The sequence below is a fragment of the Rattus norvegicus genome, chromosome 4, assembly GCF_036323735.1.
Source record: "Rattus norvegicus strain BN/NHsdMcwi chromosome 4, GRCr8, whole genome shotgun sequence".
NCBI lineage: Eukaryota > Metazoa > Chordata > Mammalia > Rodentia > Muridae > Rattus > Rattus norvegicus.
Genome location: NC_086022.1, coordinates 43,423,737 through 43,439,694, shown reverse-complemented (window position 1 = coordinate 43,439,694; position 15,958 = coordinate 43,423,737). Strand labels below are relative to the sequence as shown.

Here is a 15,958-nt window from a genome sequence, read left to right as displayed (position 1 = left end):
GACTTAGGGGTAAAGGCAATCCTTGCAGCATACTACTAGGACTTCTGCCCCATCCCCTGCATCCATGCAAAAAGTAATGGGTATGGTGACATGCAGTTATAATCTCAATGTTATTAGACTTTAGTCAAGAGTTCACTAGCCAGTCTTCTTCATCAGTGAGCCAGATCTCATTGAGAGAGCTTCTCTCAAACAACAAGGTGAGTGGATCCTGTGGAAATGCATAAGAGGTTGACATTCCTATACACACACACACACACACACACACACACACAGAGAGAGAGAGAGAGAGAGAGAGAGAGAGAGACTCACAGAGACATGTGTGTCTGTGTGTGTGTGTGTCTACATACATGTCTTAGTCAGTGTTCTATTGTAAAGAGACATCATAATCAACTCTTATAAAGGAAAGCATTTGATTAGGGAGGGCTTGCTTATAGTTTCAGAGGTTTAGTCCAATATTATCATATTGGGGAACATGACAGTACATTGGAGGCAGACATGGCAGCAGAGATCTCTAGATCAATCCAAAGGCAGACACAAGAGAGAGAGAGCAACTGGGGCTGGCTTGTGACTTTGAAACCTCAAAGGCTATCCCTGGTGACATACTTCCTCAAACAGGGGCTTTCCTCCTAATAGTCCCACTATCTGATGACTAAGCTTCAAATCTATGAGCCCATGGGGGTTATTCCTATTCTAACCATCCCATTCCACTCTCTGGCCCTGCAGTGGCTTGTAGCCATAATGCAAAGCTGTTTTTAATTCGACTATGAAAGTTCCCAAAGTCAATAATCTCAACATTGTTTAAAAGTCCAAAAGTTCGAAGTCTCTTCGGAGACTCACGTCAATCTCTTACCTGCAATCCCAGTAAAACCAAAATCAGAAAGCAGATCAGATAATTCCAACATACAATGACACAGAATATACACTATCATTCCAAAATAGAGGGGAGTAAAAAAAATAATGGATCAAAACAAGATCTAAAACTTGCAAGGCAAACTCCAAGTTCTGTATCTACATGCCTGATGTCAGATCTCCAACTCTTTTCACCTTTGTTGACTGCAACGCGCTCCTCTTCCTTGGGTTGGTTCCACGTCCTATTGGCAGCTTTCTTTGGCAGGTATCTGGTGACTCTGGCATCTGTGATATCTCTGAATCTCCAAGGCAATCTAGGCTTCCGCTTCACAGCCTCACACAAAGGTGTCTCTAGATCTCCATGAAGGGAAACCACTGACACATGTCTGACCTCAGCAACTTTCCTTAGGCATGGAGGAAGATTCCATAACCCCTTTTTCTTGCATCCTTGTCCAAATCCGGAACTTTGCGGTCAATTATGGAAGTTACGCAGCTTGCTTGGACTGGAACATGGTCCCCTTGTTCAAATACATTTTCACCAGCTAATAGTCTCTGTTTTATTTTTTTTTATATTAAGCATCTTCCAAAACAGAAGAACTCAAAGATATAGAGCCGTCAAGTGTTCCTGTCTTTGATGGAACTGTGTTTGCATTTTTTTACTTATACATTATGCTTGTTGCCATTGTCACTGACAAATCTAACATTTCCCAGATTAAGATCTGTGTCTTCAGGTTTTACCTCCTGACATATTGTTGCTATTAGTGTCTGAAGTGTTCGAATCGAAGACTGTGTGGAAAGCTATACAGATACTTACAGTACCGTAACGCATGAGAATAATATCAAAGGCAATTAAAGTATAAAGGATGTAAAAGAGGATTGGGTAGTTTGAGTTTCGAGTATAACTGGAGAATTGGGTAGGTAGATATAGGAAAACAAGTGTTATGGTCCATATTAACCAAAATAAGTTGTATGAAGAAGCCTTACAGAAATCTATTAGCTTGTAAGCTAATTAAAAATTGTAACACAGTTTTAAAGGGGTTTTAATATAACTATCCTGCAGGGATAGACAATAGTCCTCCAAGATTATGTGAACCATAATGAAAATCTCAGTACCATGCACTTTCTTATGAGTTACTAATCAGAAGCACCAAATCAACACAGATTATTGTCACTGCTCTATTATCATCAAAACTAGATGGTAACCCAAGATATCAGTCAGTTTCCATGCAGGACATGGAGAAATTAACCTTGACTGATCAGAAGTCTCCCTTACTGGATAAGCCATATGATGCCAAAAGGTGCTACATAGGCTGTTGAGTAAGAAAGGACATCTATAGTTTGACCTAGTGCTGGCTTTCGTGTACTATGTTACTGACTTGTCTAGCAAGATTTACCCACTGACACAATAGTGTAATGATGGTCATAGAGATAGGCAAACAGTTTCAAAATTATATCTAGTCAAAATCCAAGTATACGTGTGCATGCTCATCTGTTAATCTTATACAGTCACCTCTCATCTAAGGTTCAAGGAACAACTTGAAATAGTGTAAAATGTAGTCCAGTAACCTTTGGGCATAATGTGGCTGCTATGCATATCTGTTCATAGCAATTGAGGTTACCTGCACAAGGACTGCACAATATTAACACAGTCATAATTCCCCCTCCCTCCAAAGCCCCATTCCTGGGAGAAGAACTATAGAGAATGGGTAGTTGCTGAATAAGAAAGATTCACTCTCCTTTGGGAGGATGCTTCTAGTAGGTTGTCTATAACCAAGTATATGGCCTTACTGTATGAACATATGAGCAATGAGAAACACTAATTTGCCTTAAACAATCATCATTAACAACAACAACAATAATAATAGTAACCAAAAAAAACCCCACACAATGGCATAAATTTGGGGAAAAGTCTGGGTAGGAGGCACCAAGGAGAGTTAGAGAAAGGTAATGATGGATTGATACGATCAAAATATCATATAAATTTTCAAAAACTAATATTTTAAAAGTTCCAAGGGGAATAAAGGTAGATTTACTTTTCGGTTTGTAGAAAATGCATCCACGACAACAGAAACATCATTCCACCATTTTCCACTCATACTGCCTGAATTGTCTTATTTGAGTATGTAGGAATCCCATGGTCTAGGGTGGTGATGATAACACCAAGGGAAAATGGAGTAGGAGTTCACACTATAGCTTAGAGCTTAAGGTATCGTCTATCTCTATTGTTTTCAGTGAGAGTAGAAGAATAGCCATGGAGGAGACTCTGGGTAGTCACCTTAAAGAGCCGTTATGTGATAGCAAAAGTGCCTGTCTGTTAGGTCATCTGTTCAATGAGTGTGATGGAGGTTGCATATGTCTTGCACAAGTACACTTAATTTTTAATAGTTTATTATTTTTAAAATTTTCAGTTCTGCTTCTCTGCATTTTTATACATAATTATACCATCTGCCAATAGCAATGAGTTCACATTTCCCTCTCATGATTATACTTTTACTTCAGTCTCATATCTTACGTCTTTGATTAATTCATCCAGGATAGTCAGATAATGGTGATAATCACAAGCATTCGTTGTCACCTCATTTTAGTTGGATACACCTAAAAATGAAGCCAGGTAGTGAACTGAATAGCAGATTGTCACCAGAGTACCATGTGTTAATTAAAGTTTATAGTTTATAGTATAACAAAAGGTAATTTTAAAAATAAAAAATAGCATAGATTATTCTAGAAAGTTTTTTTCAGAATTTATTAAAACCAACCTCTTTTTTCCTGGCTTCTTAGTAGAAACTAATGCACTAATTATATTTCTAACATTGAACAAACTCTTCAATGTACATGATTTTGAATACAAAATAGGCCAAACAGGCAACCTCCCCAGGAATATTAATTGCTAAACATGTTGTATACACACATTTCTAGCCTTTAAGATATTCATACTGAACCCCAATCCTAATCAGCAAGTTTCTCATCCCACTAAAGAGAACAAATTATAGCCCTTCCTACTGCCAGTAAACAGCAAACAGATTGCTTATTATACAGAAAGAGAAACAACAGATCCAGGACAGACCATGCAGATTATAGAGAAGACATTCACCACCTATAATAAGCAAATAGCAGCAGACGTGTTGCTGAGCACATTAAAGGAAGCCGGCAGACGTAGCATCCAAATGATGACTTGTTAACAAAAATCAAACTCTGAGCAATTATACTAGCAAGCAATTAGAAAAATCGACAAATAAAAGTAAAGATAGCACTACAAAGAGATGGCATGGATCGCGTTCGGTTTTGTGACCATTGTATTCTGGACCTGTCTGTGTTAATCAGTATTGTATCTAGCAATGGAGAGAAAACAGTAAGACACTAGGACTGGTGAGCTGTTGTTATGAGAAGCAATTCAATGATAGAAAGCAGACGGTGTTCTAATACTGTGCCGGAAGGGAAGATGTCTCCAGCTGAGAAGTCAGCAAGTAAATGAAAAGTTTTGCTGAAAGCGTATCCACACACCTTTCACTGTGCGTTAAAAGCATAATAAAGAATATTCACAAACAGGAAGAATTTTGATTATCCCTCAAACTCAACAGACAGAGATAATAACAGAAGGTGACATAATGTGCAGTTATTTCAGGTTACCATATACAACAGAATTCTAGAGAATATACAAGTAATAATTATTTGAGAAGAGCATCCTGCCGTGTAAAGAAGGCTGGAGTTAGTATCATGGAGCTAGTTTAGATATTTGTTATGTGATCATGGTGGTTTTGCTGAGACAATTTTTTTTCATCTGTCATTCAAAGATGATGCCTTGCACAAAATGTATTTGCACAACCTGAGGTAAGCTCAAAAGAAATGGCTTGGTGCCTTATTACTGATGTTAACCTGAGAAATAAAATAGTCAGAGTAATTAGTATTCAAATAGAAATGGAAACTAACACCAAGAGAAGAAAGTTGCATGTCTAGCACTCTACAGAACAAGAGTAATGTGAGAAACAAAATATATGGATAAAATGTGTAAAAACTCAACCCTGACATGCATGGTACTCATTATTAAGATTAGTTCCTTAGGATGGAGAAGAAAAAATGAATGCCAGAATTACAAGTATACTGTGTTTGTGTGTGTGTGTGTGTGTGTGTGTGTGTGTGTGTGTGTGTGTGTGTGTGTGTGTATGAGTTGGTGTTCAAGTTAAGGTATTATAAATCCTCCTATATTCAATTGTGAATCTGCCTTTCTCAAAGAATTCTGTTTTAGTTTCCATAAATCTATGGAATCCTCACAAGAAATAGCCGGTAAGGGACTCCACAGTTTTGGATATCAGCCTGAGCTGCTGTTATTAACTCTATGTGTACAATTAACTGGGTCACAGTGACTCCAGGGTAAGCATTATTTCTGGTGTTCCTGCACGACTGTTTCAGGAGGATACAAATATATCATTAGGGGAACATGTCTATACTGCTAAGCCCCATTCTATCTATTGAGGATCTAATAAAACAAAAAGTAAAACAGAGAACCATTTGGCATTTATTTTTTACCTGCATCTCTACTCAAGCTGGATTGTCTCGGCTCACCCTTTGTTGCCCTTGAACGAGGTTCCTCATGGTTCTCAGGTTTCATGTGCTAAATGGACTCATCCATCAGCTTTGATGGTTCCCAGCTTATAGATACCAGATTTTCAGACGTTTCAGCATCTGTGTCACATGACACAACTCACTGTAACACTGTAACAAAGACACATGCATACACACACACACACACACACACACACACACACACACACACACACCACAGGTATATCCACTCACAAAATCGTACACAGCTAAATACATTTTTTGTTAAACATCAGATCACATGGAAAAATTAGTGGGATAAGATTCTGTCTCCTGGTGACATCACAACCATCGTTGTATAAGCGAGAATATTCTGATGTTCTCCAAGCTACAAATTATAAACAGAATGTAGTGCTGTTGTTACACAATGCCTGACAGCATGGGGAAATAATGCTGGATGCTTCTTTAAGATCCATAGCAATGCTGTGGGCAACCTATATAAGCTAAATATCCAATAGAATATATACTGTGTCTGGGAATCCTCCCAAGCAGACTGTGTATATCTGTTTGCTCTCTGCATGCGATTAAGAAGGTGTGGAGACATCAAATGGTTTTCTCCGTTGCTGTCCATCTGGTCTTCAGAGACGTGGTACTACTGAACCAGAAGGCAAGGTTGTTTCAGCTAGATCTGCATGCCAACAAGCTTGCAGAGTAGCCTGTCTTTACTCCACCAGCTCTGGGGTTTTCAGTCAAGTCTGGTGACATGTAGGTGCTATGGATCTGTACCGGGGTCCTCTTCATGCAGAGCAGGAACTTTACCCACTAAGCCATCTCCCAAGCCTGACTCTGTGCCTGTATTATGGTTATGCCACATTACACATATTTGCTCTATTTAGTTCCTGAGACTCCTTTCCTGTGACTCTGGGTTCTCCGACAGTGGGTTGTCTCATCAGCATTATATAATTTAGGATCAATCACAGTATACAGAGCTGTGGGATTATTGCGGGGGTTTTCACACTCTTTCAAGGTCCTATCTGCATAACCTGAAGTATATTAATTTTAGTAGGCATATCATGTCTTATTAGAGGGTTATTTTGACTATAAAACTTTAAAGGTATTTGTAATTTGATTTTAAATTTTGACTATGAGCCAAATGTTTTAATATCCATCTAATGTTTCCACAGTCTTAGCCTCAAAATACATACCTGGGAATTCTTCCAGAATTAAATAATCTAAATAAGCTACAAATTGTTTTAAGCGGTCATGAAATTTTAACAATTAATGACATTAGAACCATGTTCCATTTGCAATCTGTTAAATACTGACTTTAAAACTCATTTCAGGGCTATTTCGTTTTATGTTTTGCATACAATGTTTTTCCTTCCTTTTCCCTCAGTTCTTAAATATTGACAATGGTCTTTGAAGAGCTCAAAGTTGTAAACACTGGGCTTATGGAATAACACAGATTTACCTGTCTGGATGCTTATGGAAAATAAATAGTATTTGCCATTTGGAGATTTATATATACCATAGTGTGGAGCTTAATGGTAGGTGTTAATGGTGCAGTTTTATTTCATTGATGGCATGTAGAAACTTAATAACAGTCACAATGGTTGCAAGCAGGAAGAGTGGCATCTCTGGAATAGGAGGTGAAAGGGCCTTTTGTAAATAGGACAGAGCAAAGCCAATTCACTGTAAAGTGTAAGACAGGGCCACGGATCTGAAATCAGAGGTGCAAACAGCAGAAGACACCCTTAGAACCTTAACTTGAGAAGTTAGACCTCATACACAATGGTAAAAATAGACCGAGTTTGGGTTTTTTTTTTTTCATTGTAGTTAACAGAGGACCTTGAAGGATATCTCAGGAACTTCAGATTCATCTCATGTCCTCTCCTCTAGGAAGTTGCCTTGACAAAGTCTGCTTTCCAAACTTGATATAAATTGATATAAATGTTGTAATAGAAAAATGATATTGAGTACAGGGTAGAGCCTTATTTCTCAGAGGTATTATGGCAGCCAAAAGAAATGGAAGTGGTAAAAGGGAGGTATTGGAGCAGTGGGTGAGAGAGAAGGAAGGGATTTTCCATGGATGATGAAGACCTGCAAGTCAACAGCTGGATGGGGCTTTATGGTGGTTTCTCATATTTATTTAGTTTTTACTGTGCTGAGGTCAGTGAGTTAATCATTAAAAGACCTTTGCAGCCCAACAATTGACAAGTGGGACTTTCTAAACTAAAAAGCTTCTGCACCGCTGAAGAAAAGTAGTTGGCAAAGAGAAAGCCCATAGAGTAAGAGAATATTTGCCAGCTATACATCTGATGGAGGATTAATATCTAGAATATATAAAGAACCCAAAATACAAAAAATAATCATAAAATCAAATGACTCATCAAAAATGCCAAGGACCTTCACAAAGAGTTCTAAAAAGAAGAAACCAATACCTAAGAAATGTCTCAGAAATATTTATCATTTATCTTCTGTAGCCATTAGGTAATTGCAAATCAAACAGCTTGGAGGTTTTTAACATATCCCAAAGTGGGGGGAAAATCAATAATGTAACCAACAATTTTTGGGAAGGTTGTAGGGGATAGGGGAATCTCGTTTACTGTTAAAGAAATACCAAAGCGGTCCAGCCAAGAAATGATTGTGTATATTACTTTAAAAGCTAAAAATAAATCTTTCATATGATCAATTCATACCACTCTTTAGCCTATGTCCAAAGGACTTGACATCCTCTCCACAGATAATTGGTCAGCCATATTCATTACTGCTCTAGTCAGAATAGCTATGAAATGGAAGTATTGTAAATGTCCTTCAACTGACAGATGAATAAAGAAATGTAGTACATATGAGCAATGGAATATTATTTAACCATAAAAAATGAAGCTATGAAAATTTCAGATAAATGCAGGCAACTACAAAAGATAATATTTGATTGCAATAATCTGGTCCCCGAAATAAAAACACTGCACACTTTCTCTCATCAGAGATGTATTCCTTCAAATCTTCAGATGTGAGTGGATAGCATGTAGTAACTACAAAAACAAGAAAAACAAAAATGACCATTTTCTAAAAATGGGGTTGTAGAAGCAATAGAGACGGGAATAACAAGGTAATACACATAAGGGAGTATATAAATATAGTTACATATCTAGTTTAAATGGAAATTTCCCATCTGGGCAGACAATGCTCACTCTAAGTGCCAAAGACCAACCAACAAAATACTGAACATAAATCATGAGGATCCTTATTGTGGGTTGTTGGTCAGGATTGTCCAAGAGACTCCCAAAACATTATATCCTGTTACTATTTCCTTTGGTTGCCCCACATTGTTTATTCAGTGCCAAATGGTCAGAAATACTCAACACACACACACACCCACACACACACACACACACACACACACACACACACACACACACCATTAAAGATACTGATTGGATTCTAATTACATATTTAGATATAAAAAAAGGACGACATGAATTTTTAAAAGTACAAGAAGTGCAGAGGGATATAAGGGAAATTACCCTTGGCAGGGAAGAGAGAGGCAAAGATTAAAACAGAGACTGAAGGAACACCCATTCAGAGTCTGCCCCACATGTGGCCCATGCATATACAGCCATCCAATTAGACAAGATGGATGAAGCAAAGAAGTGCAGACCGACAGGAGCCGGATGTAGATCGCTCCTGAGAGACACAGCCAGAATACAGCAAATACAGAGGCGAATACCAGCAGCAAACCACTGAACTGAGAATAGGACCCCCGTTGAAGGAATCAGAGAAAGAACTGGAAGAGCTTGAAGGGGCTCGAGACCCCATATGTACAACAATGCCAAGCAACCAGAGCTTCCAGGGACTAAGCCACTACCTAAAGACTATACATGGACTGACCCTGGACTCTGACCTCATAGGTAGCAATGAATATCCTAGTAAGAGCACCAGTGGAAGGGGAAGCCCTGGGTCCTGCTAAGACTGAACCCCCAGTGAACTAGACTGTTGGGGGAAGGGGGACAATGGGGGGAGGGTGGGGAGGGGAACACCGATAAGAAAGGGGACGGGGGGAGGGGGATGTTTGCCCGGAAACTGGGAAAGGGAATAACACTCGAAATGTATATAAGAAATACTCAAGTTAATAAAAAAAATAAATTACAATATCAAGATATAAAATAAAATAAAAGGGCTTTGTGGGTTCTGACCTGTAGGTCCTAGTTCACTTATTACCAAGTACATATTCTTTATCCAAATCTACACACTTAACTCTAGACAAACTAGGAATACTGCAGAAGAATTTTAAACCCTTGGTTAGCATAGATTTTAAATTCTACCAAACTTCTGAGCCTTCTGCATTACTAGATGCATGCATAAACCCACACGTATTCCCTTTTTAGAAGCAGGTCAGCTATATGACCCAGGCTGGCTTCAACCTTCCTACCTGAGGCTGAGTGCTGTGATTACAGTGGTCTCCCACCACACCCATCTCAACTGAGATGGTCCTTCAAGAAAGGACAGTTTATTACTGTTCAAGTTGAAGACCCAAAATGCAAGACCTGAAATAAAGGCTTTAGTAAACACTGATTTATAATAGAGAAACTAAAACGTCTTAATGCCTCGTAGCTATAGCTGAACCACACTGAATAGCCAAGTCTTAATTATGCTTGTATTTTCATGAATTATTCAACTTTCTCTTAAAATGTGTTGGGTGTAGACTTACCCACCATCTGTTGGTATAAAGTTAATAGTTGTATAAAGTGCATTTCTCTTGGCAACACTGCTTTTGAGAATTTCAGGCCTTATCTGCTGTTGTTTAGATATGGTTTGTCCCTACCAGAACACATTCCAAAATTTGATTTCCCATATGGTAGTCCTGCGAGGTGCTGGGATTTTTAAGGAGCAATTAGTTGAAAAGTATATCTACCTTCATATAGTGGTTAACATAGACCCCACAGTGTAGGTGATCTGCCATAACTGAGGGTTGTTATAAACCAAGTACAGCTTCTCTGGTTCATTCTTACTCTCTCTACCTTAGCACATGATCCTTTCTCTGTACTTCTCACCACACTTCAGTTTCCCCACTGTGAATGAAACTGTACAGAGCCCTGAGCACAGTTGGCCGTTTACAAAAAGCACAAGCTAAAATAAACTTCTTTTCTTTAGAGATTGTGCAGCATTGTGGACTTTCTTATAGCCATAGAAACTAGTCTAAGACAACATCCATGTCTAGCTGCTTTCTTCCACTAAGAACTTTTGTGGGATAGAAAAAAAGGGAAGTCTTATTTTATAACTGGTATATTTTTGAAAAATATGATCAGTAGGAGAGTAAAAGAAAAAGACCATGATTTCTAAAGCATTAAAGAGGAAGATTAGAAGCTAATATACATATTTACTATCTACTCATACCTATATCTCTCCAAAAAAAGCATTGCTTTCCAACAATCATTATCAAATTCACAATCCCAATAATTTTCAACTCAGAACCTAAAAATGAATTCCACAAGTAATACAAGAGTGGTCTTGATAATTTCAGATACTTTACTTTAATTTGATGTAGCTGACACTCAATATCAATCAAAATATAAGGAAAATTTATTTTATTGGTCAAGCATATATTTGAAATTTATTATGTGCTAACAACTATATTCGTTAGTTTTTTATTGTTTTGATAAAACACCATGACCAAGGCAAATTATAGAAGGAAGGGTTTACTTGGGACTTACCATTCGAGAGGGACAACAGGTCATCAGTATCATAGTGGATGAACAATGCAATAGGCAGCCATTACAAATAGAGTTGGAAAATGAGAGTTAAGCGCTCACATTCTCCAGACTTCAGGAAAGCAGGAAAACGAGATTAAGTTGAAAAATGGTCAGCAACTTTTTAAAAACTCAAAGCTCATTACCAGTGACATACTTTCTCCAGAGAAAAAGCCTTCTCAGATAATACTAACTAGGGACCAAGTATTCAAATGTCTGAGATTGTGGGGGACATCTCATTCAATTCTGCTTCCTTTCCTTCCCCTCCAATATGTGCATGGTTATATCAATATATTTGCTCCAATCCCAAAAGTCCCCACATTCTTTAAGGCTCAATGCAGTTTAAAAGTCCAGTTTCCTGGGACACAAGGCAAACTATTGATTGTAACCAACCATGAGTTTAAAAATTGTATTATATACTTATAACATATAATGGTAAAGAGTATATATTATCATTGCAAAATGAAATAATAGAGGCAGAATAAAAACATCTGGACCTGTTCTCTCGGTCCCATATTGAACTCGAGTTGGAAGAGGCGAGTCTGGTCTCAAAATGGAGGGCCACGATCCAAAGGAACCAGAGCAGCTGAGGAAGCTGTTTATTGGTTGTTTGAGCTTTGAAACCACAGATGATAGCTTAAGAGAACATTTTGAGAAATGGGGCACACTTAAGACTGTGTGGTAATGAGAGATCTTCAAATAAAACGTTCCAGAAGCTTTGGTTTTGTGTCGACCTACTCTTGTGTCAAAGAAGTGGATGCTGCAATGTGTGCTCGGCCACACAAGGTTGATGGACATGTGGTGGAACCAAAGAGAGCTGTTTCTAGAGAGGATTCTGTAAAGCCTGGTGCCCATTTAACGGTGAAGAAGATTTTTGTTGGTGGCATTAAAGAGGATACAGAAGAATATAATCTGAGAGACTACTTTGAAAAATATGGCAAGATTGAAATCATAGAAGTTATGGAAGACAGGCAGAGTGGGAAAAAGAGAGGATTTGCTTTTGTAACTTTTGATGATCATGACACAGTTGATAAAATTGTTCAGAAATATCACACTATTAACGGGCATAATTATGAAGTGAAAAAGGCCGTTTCTAAACAAGAGATGCAGTCTGCTGGATCACAGAGAGGTCGTTGAGGTGGATCTGGCAACTTTATGGGACGTGGAGGAAACTTTGGTGGTGGCGGGGGAAACTTTGGTCATGGAGGAAACTGTGGTGGAAGAGGAGGCTATGGTGGTGGAGGTGGTGGCAGCAGAGCAGTTATGGAGGTGGTGATGGTGGATATAATGGATTTGGAGGTGATGGTGGCAACTATGGAGGTGGTTTTGGTTACAGTAGTAGAGGAGGTTATGGAGGTGGTGGACCAGGATATGGATATGGTGATGGAGGAGGAGGATATGATGGTTACAATGAAGGAGGAAATTACGGTGGAGGTAACTATGGTGGTGGTGGGAACTATAATGACTTTGGAAATTATAGTGGACAGCAACAATCTAATTATGGACCCATGAAGGGGGCAGTTTTGGTGGAAGAAGCTCAGGCAGTCCCTATGGTGGTGGCTATGGATCTGGAGGTGGAAGTGGTGGATACAGTAACAGAAGGTTTTAAAATAAAACAAACGAACGGCTACGGTTCTCAGCAGGGAGAGAACGAGAAATTGTCAGGAAAGCTGCAGGTTACTTTGAGACGGCCGTCCTAAATGCATTAGAGGAACTGTAAAGATCTGCCACAGAAGGAAAAGTTACTGCAGCTTAAACAGGAAGCCCTTCTTGTTCAGGACTGTCATAGTCAGTTTGCAAAAGTACAGCTATTGATTAATGCAATGTAGTGTCAATTAGATGCATATTCCTGAGGTCTTTTGTCTGTTGTAGCTTTGTCTTTGTCTTTTTCTTTTCATTATGTCAGGTGTATTACCCTGTAAATTGTGGTGGTGGTACCATGAATAAAAAAATTAAGGAATTTTTAACTTTTCAAAAGAAAGAAAAATCTGGACCTAAGCGAGACCAAAATCCAACAGAGCAAACACCAAACTCTCAAGATTCATGTATGTCGTCAAAGGACTTGGACGGCTCTTCCCCTACAGTCTTGCTGCCTGCATGTTTCTTGGGCTGGTTCCACTCCCTGTGTGCAATATTCTTTGCCAGATATGCATGGCTCTGGCATCTCCAACATATTTCCGTACTCACCACACTACAGGCTTCACTTTCACAGTTTCACCTACTGGCCTCTCAGGGACTTGATGCAGGGACTCCCCTTCTACATAGTAGAAACGGGGACTCTTTGAGAGCACAGGGAGGGGTAGGGTGTGTAGTCTATGACTAGTTCACTTTTAAACTAGTCATGACCCTAAAGTCATCACCAAGTGGAGACCACTTCCATGTTTATCGAGCATCTTGAGGTTGATCTCGGCTGCCTTGAATCTCAGTTGCAGCAGCTTCTTTTTGTTAATTCTGGTCGCCAAAAATTCCTAATCTATTTTTTTTTTTCACAAACTGGAAGGTAGCTGGGTGACAACCTTGAGGCCACTATTCCCTATATTCCAGTGTAGAGTAATCCTCCCATTAATTTCTTTATCATTTTTCAGCACAAGTCTTGGCTATGACACACAGCCCAGTTCCCTGGTACTCTGTTGTTATTGGTGTTGTTCAAACTGTAAAGCTTGTAATTTCTCTCTACCTTATTTGTGCTTTTTCCTTATAGATCTGTCTAAGAGTGATTACTGATAACTATGTAACAGAGTCAAATCTCTTCCATTAAATAATTTAGTCCATTAATTTTCAATTTTTCTCAGGTAAAACTGGTAAAGTAAGGTCAAACAGCAGCTACATTCTTATCAAAAATTACATTATTACAGGAAGGACCCCTAGACTATTTGCAATTTCCCCGCTCTGAGCCTTCATGATTCATGCTCTCTAAGGACTATCTTTCGAGATCCTAACAGAACAGTCAGTTAACTACAACCTAGAGTGTTCAGGCACTGTTCTACTTTAAAGTCTCAAAACTCCCCACCTTCTTCTGAAACAACAATGGAATAGGACCTCCCACAGCATTAGCCCAACCTGGTATCAACTTCTGCATTACTTTATTTGCTGTTACTATGGTAAAACATCATGACTGGCGAACTCATAACAGAAAGGGTTGTTTGGGGCTTTAATTCCAGCAGGATAAGGTTTTAGCACCATCACAGTAGGAAAGCAAGCTGGCTTTGGAAATAGAGCTGGAAACTTAGAACTGACAGCTCACATTGTTAACTACACACAGAGAGTCAACTAGGAGAAGTGAGATGGTTTTGAAACCTGAATTTCTGCCTCCACTGACAAACTTCCTAGCAACCCCATCACTCCTTAACCTCCCACAGTGTTACCAACACATATTCAAATGTCTGACCCATGGGATAGGGTGCGTGCCATTCAAACCACCACACTTGCTGTCTGTGCTAGGCTTCAGTGAACTAAATCAAATATGGTTGATGGTCATACAGTTTTCATATATTTAGAAGAGACAGACAAAACAAAATGAAAGAAAACACCCACAAATAATCACACTATGAGTTGCGTAGTTGCAAACTGACTGAAGAAAAGTTGTTCAAACTAAGGCTGTTATGATTGAAAAGTGAGGTAAATTCTTAGAAAATGAAGCAAAATCATTTAGTGTGAAGAATACCCCTAAAATATTTGATTGTAAAAATCACAGCATCAAGTAAAAAAAAAAAAACCAGGAATGAAGTGCTAAATAACAGGTGTGTTATTACACTTGAGACATTTAAATAATAGTTAAGGGGGTAAGCCCTGTATGATAATAAATTACTTCTAAATCCTAGATGTTATTATGGGGTAAACAAATCATACCATTGTGATAAAGAGTACCAAGAAGAGATTCAAAATCAGATAAGATCATAAGCCAGGCCTTTAGAGGGGACATGTGTGTTGAGAATGAAATAGTCAGAAGAATGCAGCCATTTGAAGTGCTGTTGAAAGAACACAAGGGTATGGAGAATGGCCATGAAGCATGGGAATGCGGTCTACTTTATTAGTCCACAAAAGCAGAAACGGAGGTGGGGAAAGACAGAAAGATATAAATCACAGGCAGCTGACAAATAACCACAGTGTTGGAAGAAAGGACTCGAATAGTATTCTATGTGCAATGGCATGGAATGGGAAAAGTTAGAAATGAGTTGAGATTTAAATGGTTTCTCTGGGAAGTAAACATAGCATGGAGGAGTTATTGGTGGATACTTCTGCTCTCTTCCATGCAAGAAGGGATGGTGGGTTGTGGTAGAATACTGGCAGGGGACGGAAGAGAGGGCCTGATGTAAATGTTGAGGGAGAGAAGATTATAAGAATTCAACTATGGACCATTCTCAAATTGGGTCTAGGTGCGTACTGCTGGTGTTTACTGAGTTTGGAAAAGATTTGAATGGAGATGGAGTGGAACCATATGCAGCTCTGAAATTCAGGTAAATCTCTGTCAATCTGCAGATGCCTAGACACATTCTGCATGAAGCAGAGGGTGAGCAGTTAATTGGGTGGGTATAAAGAGAAAGTTAAGAGAAAAAAACTGAGGAGTCCTCAAGCCATAGATGAAAAATGACATGTCCAACAATTTAAGTTTGTATTAGTTACTTTTCTGTTGCTGTGTTAAAACTATATGACCAAGACAACTTACAGAAGTAAGGGTTTATTAAGACAATAAATAAATTTTCCCCACAGATAAAAGTCTATCATGGCAATGGGGTAGATGCCAAGCATGTCAGCTATAACAGGAAGCTTAAACCTTGCCATCTCAATCATAAATGTGGAGAAAGCAAACTGGATGTTGG

At 38.8% G+C, this 15,958-nt stretch overlaps 1 pseudogene; it reads left to right on the top strand.

Moving 5' to 3' along the window:
• Nucleotides 1–11,666: 11,666 nt before the first annotated feature.
• Nucleotides 11,667–12,754, top strand: Hnrnpa1-ps53 (heterogeneous nuclear ribonucleoprotein A1, pseudogene 53; annotated as a pseudogene).
• The last annotated feature ends 3,204 nt before the right edge of the window (nt 12,755–15,958 follow it).